Raw genomic sequence first — 19,112 nt, 5'->3', positions numbered from 1 at the left:
TAGATCAGCAGTCTAAACAGAATCTGGAAACAACCTTTTCTTCCCTGAACTCTGTTCAACAGCTATGTTGCCACAACATATTTACGGAAATCATGCTTGCGGTTTTCTTTCCCACCCTCACACCCAACTTTAGACGAAAAACAATTTTAACAGAGGATGATGTTGGACATGAACTCAGTTAGCAGAGCTGGTGAATCAGTGCAAAGTTGACAACTTCACAATGCAAAAGGGAATCATCACTCAAAGTACTTCACAGAGTTTTGGCCGCTTCATAAATATGCAGTTTAGTGGTATAATTTGCACTGGTAAAATGTGATCCACACCGTATACACATAATACATACACTGACAATAACACTTTGTTATTCCCACAAAAATGATTTAACACCCCTTACCAAGCTACTAATGGTTCTAACTTCAAGCAGAATATACCCTGTAATATTTCAGCTTTTCACATTTGCCACAAACTAGTTTGAATTCAGATTTGCAGCAGTTGTGTTTGCATTTTGAAGAATATATTACAACCTATTCCATTCATGTTTTAGCATAGGAGCCTTTCATTTCTGGGGCCAAATTTGAAATCCAGCCCAGGCTGCCTGTCACCTGTTGGAACTGAGTTTGGCTGTACCATCCTAGAGAATGCTAAGGGACAAGAAACATAAAACACCAGTGTTGTGGGTGTTGACATCATTGACACAGAGCAGGGGGAGCTTTACTTTTCACTGACAGTGAAATCGGGTTGAGTCAAACTCAGATGACGCAAAATTCCGGTTATGTCGAAGTCATCAACCATTCCTGCCGGCAGCATAACAAATCCCAAAGAAATATGCCCGTGATAAGCTAAAACTCCATACTGGTAACTCCAGATAAGCCAAACTTGTCAAAACTTGTCACAAGACTGCGTTGACCAATCAGAGCAGAGTTAGACCACACATGAGCACAACATCATGGAGCACTGGGCAAGCCATCATTTGATAAAGAGATCTGCCTCTGAAAGGATTTGCAGAGCTTGTGAGTGTGGTGGAACCTGTGAGAAAGTTAAAAGAGTTGTAGATTGGCAAGAAGGTGAAGTTGATACAACAAGTGGAAACCGTGGTGAAAAGCAGACATCGCAAAGGAGTGAGAGATTCTGCCATCAGTTTGTCCATTATTACAAAACACAAGGTGAATGTTTTGGAATGGTTCAACAAGCAGGTATTCTCTCCAACAAGGAAGAGGATGAGAATTGTTGTCTATCCTGACTTTGAAAAAAGTTCTGCTAACATGGTTGAAGGCAGTGTGAGCAGAGAAAGTTCCCATCTTGAGCCGAATTCTGTAGGAAAGATGAGTCACCCTGGCAAAGAAACTGGGCCACATGGAATTCAGCTGCAATAATGAATGGCTGGACCAATTCCAGACAAGGCAGGGCATCATCTTCCGCTTGGTAAGTGATGAGGGGTGTGGTGGTTAAGGCAGCAATGACAGATGATTGGCACCAAATGGTCTCGCCCACATTTAGTATGATTATATACTGAGACCTTTTTAATGCGGATGAAATTGGACTGTTTTTATCAGATTGCTCTTTGATGTTTAAAGGTGAAGCACATAATGGTGGAAAGCGGAGCAAGAAATGCATCACTGCTATGATCTGTGCCAACACGGATGGCACCAAAAAGCTGTCACTTCTTATGATAAGAATGTCCAAGAAGAAAGTTGCTTCGCAGATGTCAAAACACCACCCACATAGTACGAGCCTAACAAACCCATCTGGATTACCTCCAGCATTTTTGAGGCATGGATCTGGAAAGCGGACAAAACATATTGTATGAGAGAAAAGGGAGATTGCAATCATTACAGACAACTGCTCCGTTGACAGCGCTGACATCGCTGGTCTGAAAAGCTTGAAACTGCCTGTTGTTCTTGCCTCCCAACACCACTGCCAAGCTCCAGCCAATGGATTGGGGGTGATTAGGAACCTGAAAACCCACAACCAACGCAGCTGATCTCTCAGGTTATTGAGGCCATTGACAGGAAGCCGGAGTTCCAATCCAACTGTACAGGCCGCATTCATGATGAAAATGGCATGGAAGATGGTGACGGAAGCCACAATTGCTAACTGCTTCCACCACACTGTTCAAAGTGGTTATGACTGAGCAAGATGATGAGAATGAGGAGGGGCAGGTGAGGTCAAACAATCTGCTGGTGAGGCACCTTTCACTCGCCTGTGGGACTCTGGTACAGAGACAACCATGGGAACTCACAATGGATGATGTGGCACAGCACATGATGGAATTGACAGATGATGCAATCATAGATGCAATATGTTCTTCAGCCGAAGATCGAGGAGGCCAGTAACCTTGAAGAGACGGCCCACCCACATGTCCACCTGTTTCCCTAGCCAATGTTGCAAAAGCCATAGATGCTCAGGGATTTTGCATTGCAGCATGAAAAAAACCAAATACCGAAGCATTGACAACATAATGGACTGTATCACACACAACAGAAAAAGATTACAGAGTTTTTCCGGAGCTAACTCCCACCCTTTTTCAACGCAGGCTGTGATTTTTTGCAAAGTCAGGTCATTGTAAAGTGTGAACAAATTAAATAAAGACATTCACACATTTGTTGGTTTACTGCGTTTTCATTCGGCATTTGAATGCTGCTTTTGACAAAGACTGCATTTGTAGCATATCGGGTTTCGGACGCATTCATGTGGGAACAGGGCCTCCTCGACTCTTACGAAGCTCCACCTAACAAGAATTTGGAGCTTGTTCCCCTGGGATTTGACTCATTGACGTTTTACTGTAATCATGTTTAACCCCGGCTCATATATGTCCTTGATCTTGGCATTCTAGAGGTTATCAAGTGCTGGCAGCAAGAAGGCAAGTTTTCAGAGAGCTTGGTCCATAGAATGGGTTCCAATATTGTCACTACAATTCTCCAACCAATATTATATGTGACTGCATGCCCCTGGTGGGAGCACAAAATCATCTTTTTGTGTTGGCAATGGGAAAATGCTTCATTACCAAACTCTTAACATCTTTTGGTTTTATGAGGAAAACAAACAATCTTTTGATAGGAGAAAAGAAGACAATTCAAAATTAAAGAAATATAATCTTTGGAAGACTTTAAAAATGTTTTTGTTTGCATTGGGAGCAACAAGATGCATTGTACAATATATTAAGCTTAAATTTGCATAACATCTGGTTGCATCTCTCGGAGTGATTCACATGACTTAGTTTTCCCTTGTTAATTCTAAAATTAAAGCAAAATATTGTGCATTTTGGAAATCTAAAATAAATTCAAAGTTGCTCAATTCAAATTATCCAAATTAATTTATTTTTAATACTAAATTCCACTTTTTTTCTGTTGTCTACATTGCTTGAGTCAAATTATTGGATAATTCATTTTTCCTTAGAACGAAATTATTTTTGAATCATCAGAAGGTAGAGTAATTTAAAATTCCCACTGGAACCATTTTGTATAAAACAAGGCCCAACAAATAGTAATAGACTGAATAAGCAACTAAGTCATTTTTGGTGGCATTGGGCAAGGAAACCCAGGGAGAATTTACTGACATGGCACTTTTAATGTTCACCAGATCAGACATATGGAGCCTAAATTAAGATATTTCCCGAATGATTCCCTAAAGAATCAGGAAGGGGGCTAAGTGATAGCTCTTTGAAAGAGTGAGGGCAAGCACTAGGGCCTGCTTCTGAGCTGTAACATTCTGCATTTTTATGCCAAGAAAATGTTTTCCTCCTCAAGGCTCCCTAACCTTGTGCACCCTCTTGAGAATTGACCTCCAAAAAAAATGAATTTTTAATTCAGATTTTCCATCAGCTAAGTTTGACAGGTGAACAGGATGTGTACACTACAAATGCATAAATTGAAAGGAATCAGGTAGGGACTCAGCTTCAACTGTAGCAGCAACTGGCTTTGATTTGAGTTTGATTTTATGTCAAGCACTGCTAAAGATAATAGATCTGTGAAATGATACACCACGCACCTCAATAAAAAAGTGCTTGCAACTCAAATGAAACTGAATAGTAGTCCTTTAACTCGGTGCAGTTTTGATTGGATTAATATTTAAAATAAAAATATAGAATGACCTTTCTGTGCTCTTTAAAGGTGTACAATTCCATGACCAACTGAACAAACTTTTGTTTTTGGTGTAAGCATCAAGATTATGTATCACAATATTTACATGGTAAAAGCTCCAGTTGCTCTGTGCCATCAAGCGCACCATGGGCTGGTTGGCAATTTATGAACTTTTTTGGGCCTGTGGCTATATATGGTGGGAACTGGGCTGAATCCGCCCAAATATATGTGAAGATTTTACTTCATTTTTGTCTTTTGTTACTGGCCCAGAATAGTGCCCTTCACATGCTACCTGCCTTTAAAAACTTGCTGGCCATCAATTACCATTGGACTTCCAGTTTCTGATGAAAATTTGAATTTACCCTATATTTTAACTCCAGCTGCCCTACCTCCATTCATCTTCTCACTTGTGTTAGACTCACTAATACATCAATTTCCCAATTTAAACTATCCAGCCTTTAGATCTTTGTATGTATGACAAGTTCCTTGAGCTCTGAGATCTCTATAATTGAGATTCAAGAGCTCCACCTTTTTTCATTTCCCTCTTGCTGCACTATCCTTATCCAGTATAACCTCCAGTCATATTCATTCTTCACAACCAATCATGTCTTCAATCCATCCCCTTTTCTCTTCCATTCTCTCTTCGTATCCCAAACATGAAGAACTTACTGGTATCTAAGTTTTCAAGACAAGCTTATTCATTCACAGGAACACCTCTGTTCCTTTTGTGATGGCTTCACACCTTTGCTCCTTCCTTATTCCAAAATTTAACTCATTCTGATCTTATTTCATAGTATCTTCTCATCTCCTGATATCCAACTTCTCCTCTACCATTTGCTTGCCATTCTCAAGGTTTCTCAATTCACTGGCATGATCCTAATTCCCTTTAAAACAGCTAATTCTCCTCTCAAGAAAAAAAACACCCTTTTCAATTATCATCTTCAAATCTTCCTTTCCTCTTCAAAGTCTCTGAATGTGCTACCATGACTTTGTCTATTGAAATCCCTGCTCTTTAATCAGCCTTGTCCTCAAAGGTTTCCCATACCTCTTATGTGTTAATTTCAAGGCCTTATCTTCACCTTGAAATAATCCTATGGCCTCACGCTACTTAAATCAGTGACTTCATCACCCTGTGTGCTTGCTGGACACTGTCCTCCTTTGACACTGGCCTGTTCATAGTTCCCTGGCTACTTCACTCCCCTGTTGGTGAACCACATTAAGAGCCATCACATCTGTGTCTTCAAGAGCTCCATCCACTTCAACACCTCACTCCCTTTTTTCAAGAACCTAGTAAAGACTTTTATTTTCAGCTACTCTTTTAATTGCATCTCCTACAAATTGGCTTCCACTTCATTCTCTAATTTAACATGCACCTACAGATGTATTTGCTAGATGAGAACTACTATGTGGATGGAAGTTGTTGCTGTTTGCTTGAGAATAGGATAGACAGAGACTGGAAGGCTTCATCAGTTAGATTTTTTAAATCCACGTTATCATAGGTCTATTATCCTATACACACAAAGGAATACATGTTACTGGATAATGACCATGACTCTTGTTTCCCATTCTGGGGTAAAAAATGCAGCTAAGTAATAAAGAATATGATATTCCTCACAATTCTTAAGAATTATACAATCTTTAATAATGGACTTATGACAAGAATCCCTCTGGTGCTTACATAAGGTCCAACAAAATGTGAAAAGCTTCCTGCCTTACAGGCGCAAATTACAGATGGGGCAGGACTGCTCTGTCATCAATGTTAATAACATCTGCTTTTTACAATGCGTATAAGTAAGGCTGATAACATCGCAGAAGGTGTTGACTAATAGTACTTATTTTTACAGCTATTTACTTTCTATGTCCTTCCACAGCTCCATTTTTGGATTCATCCAAGGGGATGTGTGCATCGCTGGTTAGGTCAGCATTTATTACCATCGCAAATTGCCCTTGAGCTGCCTTCCTGAACTGTTGCAGTCCATGTGGTGTAGGTGCACCCACAGTGCTGTTAGGGAGGGAGGGAGTTCCAGGATTTTGACCTGGTGACAGTACAGAGATGGTGATATAATTCCAAGTCAGGATGGTGAGTGGCTTGGAGGGAAATTTCCAGGTGCTGGTGTTCCCATGTGTCTGCTATCCTTGTCCTTCTAGATGGTAGTGGTCATGTGTTTGGAAAGCACTGTCTAAGGAGGCTTGGTGAGTTCCTGCAGTGCATCTTGTAGATAGTGCACACTGCTGTCACTGTGCTTTGGTGGTGGAAGGAGTGAATGTTTGTGGAAGGGGTGCCAATCAAGAGGGCTGCTTTGTGCTGGTTAGTGACAAGTGTTTGAGTATTGTTGGAGCTGCACTTATCCAGGCAAATGGAGAGTATTCCATCACACTTCTGATTTGTGCCTTGTAGGTGGTGGACAGGCTTTGGGGACTCAGGGGTGAGTTACTCGCCGCAGGATTCCTAGCCTCTGACCTGCTCTTGTAGCCACAGTATTATGTGGCTAGTCCAGTTCAGTTTCTGGTCAATGGTAACCCCCAGGATGTTGATGGTGGGGGATTCAGTGATGGCAATGCCATTGAATGTCCAGGGGCAATGGTTAGATTCTTTCTTGTTGGAGAATCCTGGCACTTGTGTGGCACGAATATTACTTGCCACTTGTCAGTCCAAGACTGGATATTGTCCTGGTCTTGCTGTATTTGGACATGGACTGCTTCAGTATCTGAGCAGCTGCAAATGGTGCCGAACATTGCGTAATCATCAGCAAACACACCCACTTCTGACCTTATGATGGAAGAAGGTCATTGATGAGGCAGCTGAAGATGGTTGGGCCTAGGACACCACCCTGAGGAAATCCTGCAGTGATGTCCTGGAACTGAGATGATTGACCTCCAACAACCAGAACCATCTTCCTTTGTGCTCAGTATGACTCCAACCAGCAGACAGTTTCTCCCAATTCCCACTGACTCCAGTTTTGCTAAGGCTCGTTGATGACATATGCGCAAAAGAGCACAGAAAGCTCCCTGAGGCAGCTGCACGCCTTAGGGAGATTAAGTGCAGTTGTAAAGTTGGCAAAAAAAAAAATAAAAAAATAAAATTATTTATACATGTCCCCTCATGGAACATGTTTATGAATTTTGATTAAAAATTTTATTTAATTGATAAATCCTCCATGAAACCTCATCCTATCCATGGATGAGGTTTCATGAAAAATGTGAAGGCTGCCTGGGCTCTTTGCCTGCCCGCCAACCTTAAGGTTGGACTGGAAATCCTGATGATGACGTTTATTAATGGCCTTAACAGGCCTTTGAGAGTTCGGCGGGTGCGCAGCCAACTCCAATGTGGGTCAGCCAAACAAAAGATCAGAATGACATCAGGATGCACGTCCAACATCACCGTTTCCACATCAGCAAGTGAAGCCCACTCACGCACGCCAAACAGAAGATTCTGACCCTGGAGTTCATTGTCCGTGTTTTTTGTCCATTTTGAACCAAGACTGTAATGAGGTCAGGGCTTGAGTGATCCTGGTTGAATCCAAACTGAGCATCAGTAAGCATGTTATTGCTAAGCAAATGCCACTTCATAGAACTGTTGATGACCCCTTCCATCATTTTACTAATGATCGAGAATGGACTAATGGGGCAGTAATCAGCCGGGTTGGATTTGTCCTGCTTTATGTGGGCTGGACATACTTGGGCAATTTTGCACATTGCTGGATAATGCAAGTGTTGTAGCTGTACTTGAACAACTTGGTTAGGACTGTGGCAAGTTCTGGAGCACAAGTCTTCAGTACTACTGCTGGAATATTGTCAGGGCCCATAGCCTTTGCAGTATTCAGTGCCTTCAGCCGTTTCTTGATATCACGTGGAGAGAATCAAATTGGCTGAAGACTGGCTTCTGTGATGCTTGGGACCTCCAGAGGAGGCTGAAACAGATTATCCACTTGGGGCTTCCGGCTGAATATTGTGCAAAGGCTACAGTCTTATCTTTTGCACAGGTATTCTGGGCTCCCCCATCATTGAGGATGGGGATATTTGTGGAGCCTCCTCCTCCAGTGAGTTGTTTAATTGTCCACCACCCATTCATGACTGGATGTGGCAGGATTGGAGAGCTTAGACCTGATCTGTTAGTTGTGGAACCGCTTAGCTTTTTCTATCACTTGTGTGGCATGTTTGACCTGATGCCATTTGACTTCATGGGGTCCAGAGTCAATGTTGAGGACTCCCAGGCCAACTCCCTCCCGAATGTATACTACTGTTCCGCCACCTCTGCTGGGGCAGGACACACCAAGGGATGGCAATGGTGGTATCTGGGATCATATCACCGTCAAGTATAGTAACAGATGATTTTCTCCAGAGTAATGTTGCTGGTCAGAAGGGGTGTAACGGGCTGGAAAAAACTATTTTGTTCATTGGGCTACTCCCAGCCTCTTGAAAATATTGTGCTCCATCTTTCTTGAATTTGCTGATGCCACTCATTCCCATTGCTTTCATCTATATCGTCATCACGCTTATGAAGCAATGAAATCTAAATTGGCTTTTTAATGCTTCCTTATCTGAATTGGAGGCAATGCCCACTATGACAAAATAACTGCAAGAAGGTCCCACATTCACCTCACCCTCTAATTCCTATTCATTTTAAGGAAATGGATCTGTTGGCACTGTCCACAGATGGACCAAAATCCATAACTACTGGGTTGTAATTTGAGAGCCAGTGAGCTGAGGCCAATCCTCTAGCAAAGTGAATTGCTAAAACAGATAAATTGCCAAACAAGCACACACATAGAAAGAAGAGATATTGGCTTTGTAAGTAATGAACTTTGAGTTAGATGGTTTATTCAATTACAAATGCAGTCATTTGTCTTCCAATAGTCATAAAAGTATGACTTACCTACCAGATTTACTTATGTAGTAAATGAGCAACTTCTCATCAATAGCAATAGCATTCTCCCACAGGTCACTGACACAAAAATCTATACTAACAAACAAGTATTTTCATGCCTTCAAATACTAGTTCAAAGTGCATTATACAAATTAAGTGGCACGCTTATGTAAGGGTCAACTAGCTTCTGAAGCCAAGGATCATAAAGAGAATCACAAGGGATGAATTGATGTTCAATACTAGTGAGTTTCATCCTTCTTATAGAAAGAGAAGTTATTTTCTATTTAACTATCTAATTGGATTCCATCAAGGCATTGTGAATTTTCTGTTGCATTTATCTCATGTTTTCATGCCCCCAGGAGGTCCCTATCATCATGTAGGCAAATGCACACTTTGCATACAGCAAGGTCCCACAAACAGATTTTGAGTTAATAACCATTTTATTTTTTCTTGCTGGTTGAAGGATAAATGTTGGCCAGAACATGGGGTACACTTTCCTGCTCTTCTCTGATCCTTTTATATTCATTTGAACAGACATTGAGAGCTTTGGTTTATGTCTCATCTGAAAAACAGCACCTCTGACAGTGCCGCATTCCAATACTGTACTGAAGTGTCAGCCTTGATTATGTTCTCAAATTCTGTACAATGTAATTGTAGAACCTGTAGAATGTGACAGTAAACCATGTGCATGAATGAAGATGACAGGTTCTCACAATGAACAGCAGCAGAAATATTGAACCTCCAGGTATGGATTAGAACTAAATAATGAATTCACAACTGGTTTAAGTGAATTCTTCCCCCCATTTGTTGTTTAAATAATAGTCTGTCACAGAAGTGATATTGATATTTGATTTTAAAACACTTAAGTATATTGATTTAAACAACTGAAAATGTTTCACTATTTCGAGCGAGAAGCACTGTTCCCCTTATTTAGTATCCATTTCACTGTGATTATATTAAATGCATGTGATCTCTTTGCTTTCAAGCAAAAGAACAATCAGCATCTGAAATGTTTGCATTTCCAGCGGTTATCAAGGATGCCAATGCTGTTAAAGAATGTTACTCACTGGTTAAGAATGAACAACTAACTCTTGTTTGGTGCTGTGCAAGTCATAGTGCCAGTTTCAACTGAAGTCCTGTACACAAATAATCCAACTATGGTTAAAAGCATCGATGCACAAATGTATCTAATCACAAATAGGTTGCATTTACTTTTATGACACTTGCCAACGTCTCAATAAATATTATTCTGTGTAAACCTGCAAAATGACATGTCCAGCTGAAGCTCATACTCAAATTAAATCTATAGTCACTAATTCACAGCCACAACAGAGTAATTACTACCTATGTTTTCTAAGTTTTTAAAAAGTTATTTAGCAGCTCTTCAGTCTCTCATATTACTAAATGGTTCAATTAGAGGAAATGGTGGTGTCAAGGGCTAAAAATTTGCTTTCCCCAATCTTTTGATGTGGGGGTTATGATTTGTGACCTGTCTGTGTCAGTTCCATTGGAGGTGGGCAACATACAAACTTGATGATCCCACATCATTTACTATGATCGTAGGTTGGGGCTAAGTGGGCTCCTGGCAGCAGTGTTCTTCTCGCACTGTCAGCTGCCTCTTAGCAGGGGGATGGTCAGCATTGTAACATTCTGTACTTAAAGACAGGCTGTCCCTCTTAAAGGGAAGCTAAACTGAATAATATTGTTGGGCTGTATTGGATGAAAAATTGAACACCAGGACAAAGAAAAAGCCCCATGGTGATGGATGCAGCACTGGGGGTATTAGTGCAGGTGAACAGAGGGAGGCGCCATGGTCCCATAGTGGGGCTAAGAGGCCCTGATGGACAACCCTCAGAGAGGAATGGGAGTTGGTGGTGTTAATTGTATTTTAATTGGGTTTAATTGAATGCAGGCAGTGGGAATTAACCATGGATTCACTTGAGCCCAAAAAAGAGACACAAATCAAAACTGTAGTTTTTGGAATTGGAAGGTACCTGCTTGTAATGTGTATCTCTGTATATAAATATAAACATGTTTAAATACGATTATTTCCAGAGATAGCTGTACAGGATTATCAAAGAATTCATGAACAAGAGGCTACAAGGAGTAATTACTCCAGAAGTAACGAAAGACAGGCAACACCATCCAAAGCAATCAGGGTGAACTCAACAGACTAGGGTAGGGAACATACAAAATGCAAATACAGGTATAAACCTACAAAATCCAATCAAGAAAGAGAGACAAGTGACCAAGAGAAGTATAACAGCAAAGAAAGAAATAAGAGGATCAAGTGTTCACTGATGATTGCACAATGTTCAGCATCATTTGCAACTCCTCAGATACTGAAGCAGTCCATGTCCAAATGCAGCAAGACCTGGACAATATCCAGGCTTGGGCTGACAAGTGGCAAGTAACATTTGTACCACACAAGTGCCAGGCAATGACCAGCTCCAACAAGAGAGAGTCTAACCATCGCCTTTTGACATTCAATGGCATTCACTGAATCCCCCACTATCAACATCCTGAGAGTTACTATTGACCAAAAACTGAACTGGACTAGCCATATAAATATTGTGGTACAAGAGCAGGTCAAAGCCTAGGAAGCATGTGGCAAGTAACTCACCTTCTAACTCCCCAAAGCCTGTTCACCATCTACACTGGTCAAGAGTGTGATGGAATGCTCTCCACTTGCCTGGATGAATGCAGCTCCCACAACACTCGAGAAGCTTGACAGCATCCAGGACAAAGCAGCCTGCTTGATTGGCACTGCGCACTGTGGCAGCAGTGTGTACCATCTACAAGATGCACTGCAGGGACTCATCAAGCCTCCTTAGACAGCCCCTTCCAAACCCATGACCACTACCATCTAGAAGGACAAAGGCAGCAGACACATGGGAACACTACCACCTTGTATTTCCCCTCCAAGCCACTCACCATCCTAATTTGGAAATATATCAACATTCCTTCACTGTTGCCAGATCAAAATTCCTGGAACTCCCTTCCTAACAGCACAGTGGGTGTACCTACATTATATAGACTGCAGTGGTTTAAAGAAGGCAGCTTGCCACCACCTACTCAAGGGCAATTAGGGATGGGCAATAAATGCTGGCCTAACCAACAATGCCCACATCCCATGAATGAACAAAAAAAAGTAATTATTCAGAGGGGTGACAATCAACCAAGATTCTATTCAGTACACACTTCAAAAGATACCATAAGCAGGAACAGGAGAAATCTCATCTTCATTCCTCAAAGACAACCTCCAATTTTGCATGTGAAAGAACCAGAAGTTGAGTCACAAATTGACAAAGCACTAGATTCTGCAAATCTCACCAATGACCAACCAAGTCAAGAAAAAGAAAGACTACAGATCTTCCAAGTCTGATAAGAACAAGATCAGGCAGAGTCATGAAGCCTCCTGACAGACTGAACTTATGATGTCAGAAATGCTTGGGGTAGTTGAAGTATTACGGTGATCAGGGTTAAAAAGGTTAATGTGTGGGACTGTGGAAACAGTACCGCCCATATGATGATGTAAGAGATATATGACCAAGAGTCAAGAGAGAGAATGCTTCTAGCTCAGACAGAGTAACAGTTATAGTCATGTATATCTGTATATAGTGATGTTTATCCAATAAACCAGGTATTCTTCAGGCATACCAATGTCTCAGCAATCATTCCTTAGCCAGGCACAACCAATACACAACACGCATCTCACCCAGATCAACCTTCTGTCTCATATTTTCAAGAGAATAGAAGCCATCAAAGAACAAGGATTTGTCCTGGTATTCTGAGCAATATTCATCCCTCAACTAACACTGCCAAAAACATCGGGTATTTCATTTTCTGCTTGTGGGACCTTGATTTGTGTAACTTGGCACTGTGTTTGCCTATATACCAAGAGTAGTAACACCGTAAAAACAAGTTAATTGTTGGCTCTGAAGCAGTAAGAACATAAAAGTTGTTAGATGAACAGGTTTCCTGTTTTTCAATTTGAAGTTAACATGGGCAAACTGTAAAATACTCCTGCTAGTGATTCCTGCTAGAAATAGGAAATAAACCTTTTGGAGTTTGTAACTTTGTGCAAATTGTCAGGGCTATTGCAAATGCAGAATAAAATTCAATGCTTCTCATGATTTTCTGGTAGTGGCTTTCACCTTTCTCTTGAAAACCCTGTTCTCCATTTTGAAAATCCTAATAGTAAAGATCAAAGGTTATAACTTATGAGGAGTTGCAGGTCCAACAATTGGATGATTTAATAACTTGCCATTAGATTTCAACAAGAAAATAAATTAAGTTAGCATCAGAACACATTGCCACCTCCAGTTCCTGCCCAAATTATTGACTTAAAAATTATCTATGCTTACAGGACATTATGCTTAACGGTGATAGAAATTTGAATTAGCTCCTTTACAAATGATTGAAATGTGTAATTCTTCGAGCTTTTGGAAAGTGAAGTGCAGATTATAACTCAAATATTAAGCTGGAATAAATTATGCCTTGGAGAATCTCTTGAAAGAAGGGAAATACTTGGCCAGGAGTTTACTGCAAGTACGCTTTTGGCATTGAATGGCATTAGGTAGACTGCAACATGTCCTGATCCTTAGGAGCAAATTAATGCCAAAATCTAAGGGCAAATTGATTTAAGTACACCACAGTGAGGATCGCGGTGAATCAGAAATGGTCCAGCCAATCACCTATAAAAGTCACAAATCACATTGTACCCAGAGTACGTGTGGAAGAACATTTCACAGAAAATCACACTGAAAAGGAATTGAATTCTTTGCTTAAGTCCCCAGCAAAACGTCACAGCAGTAAAAAGTCACATCCATTTCCCAATAAGGTTGACCAGTTCCGAGTTCACTAGTTTCAGCAACGATGATCGAGGTATTTTTTTTCCTGTCAGAATGCCTCCTAGCATGAGGAAACGGGTGCAAGTTAAGAAAATTTGAAGTTGCTGTTGTTTGTACGGGTGCATAGCTATTATAATTCACATTTACTCGTCCAGGTAAAGGTGTCGGTGGCCCAGGAAACTTCGGTGCTCCATTTAAGACTAGCTTAACTTGCCTATTCCATAATTTTCTAGATGTTGTGTGCTGGAATAACAATGTGCAATGCAGAACAGTCAGGTTTCCGAGAAATTCCGAGTCACCGGTTAAAAGGAACCTTCATCAGGTTCTGCAGCTTTCTTGCAACTAAACGACCAATGCTTTCACTCAGAAATGGCTGGCTGCTTATCAACAGAAACTCAGATATCTGCCAGATACATTGCAGAACCCCATGAGGTGATGTTAAGACTGATGGAACAACTAAATAAGAATTTAATATATTTTATTAAAATTGATCTCCAGACAAGCAGCAATTTTCAACCAACCCCAACAACAACATTTATAGATCACCTTTAACATACTAAAACATCCCAAAGTGTTTCACTGAACCACATAAAAGATAACCAGGCAGGATAAAGAGAAAGATTTTAAGCAGCTTCTTAAAGAAGGAAAGAGAAGAATGGAGGATAAAGAGGTTCACGGAGGGAATTTCAGACCTTAGGACCTTGTTTGCTAACGGCACAGCTGCTAATGTTGGGGTGATTAAGATCAGGGGTCGAGGAGCGCAGGTTATGTCAGGGAAGTATGGCTGAAGGACATTACAGAGATACGGAGGTACAGGGCCAAGAACAGGTTTGAAAACGAGGATGGGAATATTAAAATCTAATTTTTTAAAATTCATTCACAGAATGTGGGCTTCACTGGCTGGATCAGCATTTATTGAGCATCCCTAGTTGCCCTTGAGCAGGTGGTGGTGAACTGCCTTCTGGAGCTGCTGCAGTCCATGTGGTGTAGGTACACCCACAGTGCTGTTAGCAAGGGAGTTCCAGGATTTTGACCCAACGACAGTGAAGGAACGGCCATATATTTCCAAGTCAGGATGGTGAGTGACTTGGAGGGGAACTTCCAGGTGGTGGTGTTCCCATTTATCTGCTGCCCTTGCCCTGGGTAGTGGTTGTGGGTTTGGAAGGTACTGTCGAAGGAGCCTTGGTGAATTCCAGCTGTGCATCTTGTAGATGGTACACATTGCTGCTACTGTGCATTGGGGGTGGAGGGGAACTTCCAGGTGGTTGTGTTCCCAACTATCTGCTGCCCTTGTCCTTCTCGACAGTATTGGTCCTGGGTTTGGAAGGTGCTGTCAAGAGCCTTGGTGAATTCCTGCAGTGCATCTTATAGATGGTACACACTACTACTACTGTGCATCAGTGATAGAGAGAGTAAGTGTTTGTGGAAGGGGTGCCAATCAAGTGAGCTGCTTTGTCCTGGATGGTGTCAAGCGTCTTGAGTGTTGTGGGAGCTGCACTCATCAAGGCAAGTGGGGAATATTCTGACACACTCCTGACTTGTGCCTTGCAGATGGTAGACAGGCTTTGGGGAGTCAGGAGGTGAGTTACTGGTTGCATGATTCCTAGCCTCTGACCTGCTTTTGTAGCCACAGTATTTATGTGGCTTGTCCAGTTCAGTGTCTAGTGAATGGTAAACCCCAGGATGTTGATAGTGGGGGATTCAGTGATGGTGATGGTAATGCCATTGAATATCAAGGGGTGATGGTTAGACTCTCTCTTGTTGGAGATTGTCATTGTCTGACACATCTGTGACATGAATGTTACTTGCCACTTGTCAGCCCAAGCCTGGATGCTGTCCAGCTCTTGCTGCATTTGGACATGTACTGCTTCAGTATCAGAGGAGCCTCAAATGGTGCTGAACATTGTGCAATCATCAGCGAACATCCAACAACCACAAGCATCTTCTTTTGTGCTAGGTATGACTCCAACCAGCGGAGAGTTTCCCATCTGATTCCCATTGTCTGCAGTTTTGCTTGGGCTCCTTGATGCCACACTAGGTGAAATGTGGCCTCGATGTCAAGGGCAGTCACTCTCACCTCACCTCAGGAGTTCCGGTCTTTTGTCCATGTTTGAACGATATCAGGAGCTGAGTGGCCCTGCTGGAATCCAAACTGGGCATCATGAAGCAGGTTATTGCTAAGCAAGTGCTCCTTAATAGCACTATTGATGGCCTCTTCCATTACTTTACTGATGATCAAGAGTAGACTGATGGGGCGGTAATTGGCTGGGTTGGATTTGTCCTGCTTTTTGTGCGTAGGGCATACCTGGGCAATTTCCACATAGCCAGGTAGATGCCAGTGTTGTGGCTGTACTGGAACAGCTTGGCTAGGGGGGTGGCAAGTTCTGGAGCACAAGTCTTCAGTACTATTGTCGGAATATTGTCAGGGCCCCTAGCCTTTGTACTATCCAGTACCTTCAGCTGTTTCTTGATATCATGTGGAGTGAATCGAACTGGCATCTATGATGCTGGGTACCTCCGGAGGAGGCCGAGATGGATCATCCACTCGGCACTTCTGGCTGAAGATTGTAGCAAATGGTTCAGCCTTATCTTTTGCACTTATGTGCTGGGCTTCTCCATCATTGAGGATGGGGATATTTGTGGAGCGTTCTCCTTCAGTGAGTTATTTAATTGTCCATCACCACTCATGACTGGATGTGGCAGGACTGCAGAGCTTAAATTTGATCCATTGGTTGTGGGATCATTTAGCTCTGTCTATCACTTGCTGATTATGCTGTTTGGCACGCAAGCAGTCCTGTGTTATAGCTTCGCCAGGTTGACACCTCATTTTTAGGTATGCCTGGTGCTGCTCCTGGCCTACATTCCTGCACTCGTCATTGAACCTGGGTTGATTCTCTGGCTTGATGGTAATGGTAGAGTGGGGGACATGCTAGGCCATGAGGTTACAGATTACGTTCGGGTATAATTCTGCTGCTGCTGATGGTCCATAGTGAATCATGGATGCCCTGTCTTGAGTTGCTAGATCTGTTTGAAATCTATCCAATTAAGTATGGCAGTAGTGCCACACAACACGATGGAAGGTATCCTCAATATGAAGACGGGACTTCGTCTCCACAATGATTGTGTGGTGGTCACTCCTACTGATACTGTCATGGACAGATGCATCTGCGGCAGGCAGGTTGGTGAGCTTAAGGTCAAGTATGTTTTTCCCTCTTGTTTGTTCTCTCACCATCTGCTGCAGACTCAGTCTAGCAGCTATGTCCTTCAGGACTCGGCCAGTAGTGGTGCTACTCTTGATGATGGACATCGAAGTCCCCCACTCAGAGTACGTTCTGTGCCCTTGCCACTCTCAATACTTCCTCCAAGTGATGTTCAACATGGAGAAGCACTGATTAATCAGCTGAGAGAGAAAGCAGTACGTGGTAATCAGCAGGATGTTTCCTTGCCCATGTTTGACCTGATGCCATGAGACATCATGGGGTCCAGAATTGATGTTGAAGACTCCCAGTGCAATTCCCTCCTGACTGTATACAACTGTGCTGCCACGTCTGCTGGATCTGTCCTGCCGGTGGGACAGGACCATACCCAGGGATGGTGATGGTGATGTCTGGGACATTATCTGTAAGATATGATTCTGTGGGGATGATTATGTCAGGCTGTTGCTTGAGTGGTCTGTGAGACAGCTCTCCCACTTTTGGCACCAGCCCCCACATGTTAATAAGGAGGACTTTGCAGGGTCGACAGGGCTGAGATTGCCGTTGTCCTTTCTGGTGCCTAGGTCGATGCCGGTTGTCCATCCAGTTTCATTCCTTTTTTGAGACTTTGTAGCGGTTTGATACAACTGAGTGGCTTGCTAGGCCATTTCAGAGGGCATTTAAGAGTCAACCACATTTCTGTGGGTCTGGAGTCACATATAGGCCAGACCAGGTGAGGACGACAGATTTCCTTCCCTGATGGACATTAGTGAACCAGATGGGTTTTTACAACAACCGACAATGGTTTCATGGTCATCATGTGACTTTTCATTCCAGATTTTTATTGAATTCAAATTTCCCCATCTTCCCTGGTGATCAATCTCGGGTCTCTGGCTTCCTCGTCCAGTAACAATACCACTACGCCATCACCTCCTTATAGATTTTTAAAACCTCGTTTAATACCTCGTTTCCCTTTTGAATGTACAGCAAGACTTATGCACCTTTCCAAGCTTGTTGGGCCTTTCAGTGCTTTGTGATGCAAGATCAACACAGGAAACAAGTAGAGAAGAAGCCAGCTGTCTGTAGTCTATGGTTACACTGAACGTATTTCAGAGAATAAAGAGACTAGGGGCTAGCAGACTAGGTGGTAGACACATACTGTGCAGATAATGGTTCTGATGTACAATGCACAATTAGCATAGACTAGTTAAATGAAGACCATTCTGATGAATAAATTCTATATTTACGGATCAATTCCTCATTGTTGCTTATTTTTTCCCATAAGCAATTCATACTAAATACTTCCCTGCTTTGTTTGAAAACATTGCCATATCCCATTACTAATGTGAAGGATCCAAAAACAAATTTGTTTCTCCTCTTCATGGATTCAGAAGGTTCGTCCTGGTTAAACCTGAATATAACCAGAGTGGTACGAATGTGGAATTCGCTACCACATGCGAGTGGTTGTGGCTAACGGTGTAGCATTTAAGGCAAAGTTGGATAAATATATGAGGGCAAAAGGAAAGAAGAATATGTTGTTAAGGTAAGATGAAGGGAGCTGGAGTTGGCTTATGTTGAACATAAATGCCAGCATAGATCTGTTGGGCCAAAGGGCCTGTTTCTGTGCTGTAAAATTCCACATAATTCTATATGAGGACAAGAAAAACCTGTATCGGCACTTGGTTGAATAGAATGAACGAAGAATTTCCAATTTAGTCATAAAATAATGTACACAATAAAATTTACTTTGTAGCATTTAAGAAAGAATGTGCTTGTAGTTAACTAGTGCCTTTCATCTCCTTATGACAGTCCAAAGCACTCTGCAGCAAATGAAGTACTGCTGAAGAATCATCACTATTGCAATGTTGGCAAATGAGTACAATAACTTTCAAGAAAGAGAGATGAGATAAATAACTAAAAAAGCTGCTTTTAGTTGCATTGGTTGAAAACTAAATGTTGGCCTGAGTATCAGGAGAACTCTCCTGCTCTTCTCCGAATAGTACTGTTGGATCCTTTCCATTCATCTGACCAATGAGTGGTGGGTTAACATCCAGAAGATGTCAAAAGTGACAATAACTCAGCTCCTTATTACTGCACTGATGTAAGCCTAAATTACATG

This window comes from Carcharodon carcharias, chromosome 8, assembly GCF_017639515.1.
Source record: "Carcharodon carcharias isolate sCarCar2 chromosome 8, sCarCar2.pri, whole genome shotgun sequence".
Taxonomy (NCBI): Eukaryota; Metazoa; Chordata; class Chondrichthyes; order Lamniformes; family Lamnidae; genus Carcharodon; species Carcharodon carcharias.
The sequence above is the reverse complement of the archived record's forward strand: the minus strand, read 5'-3'. Positions refer to the sequence as shown.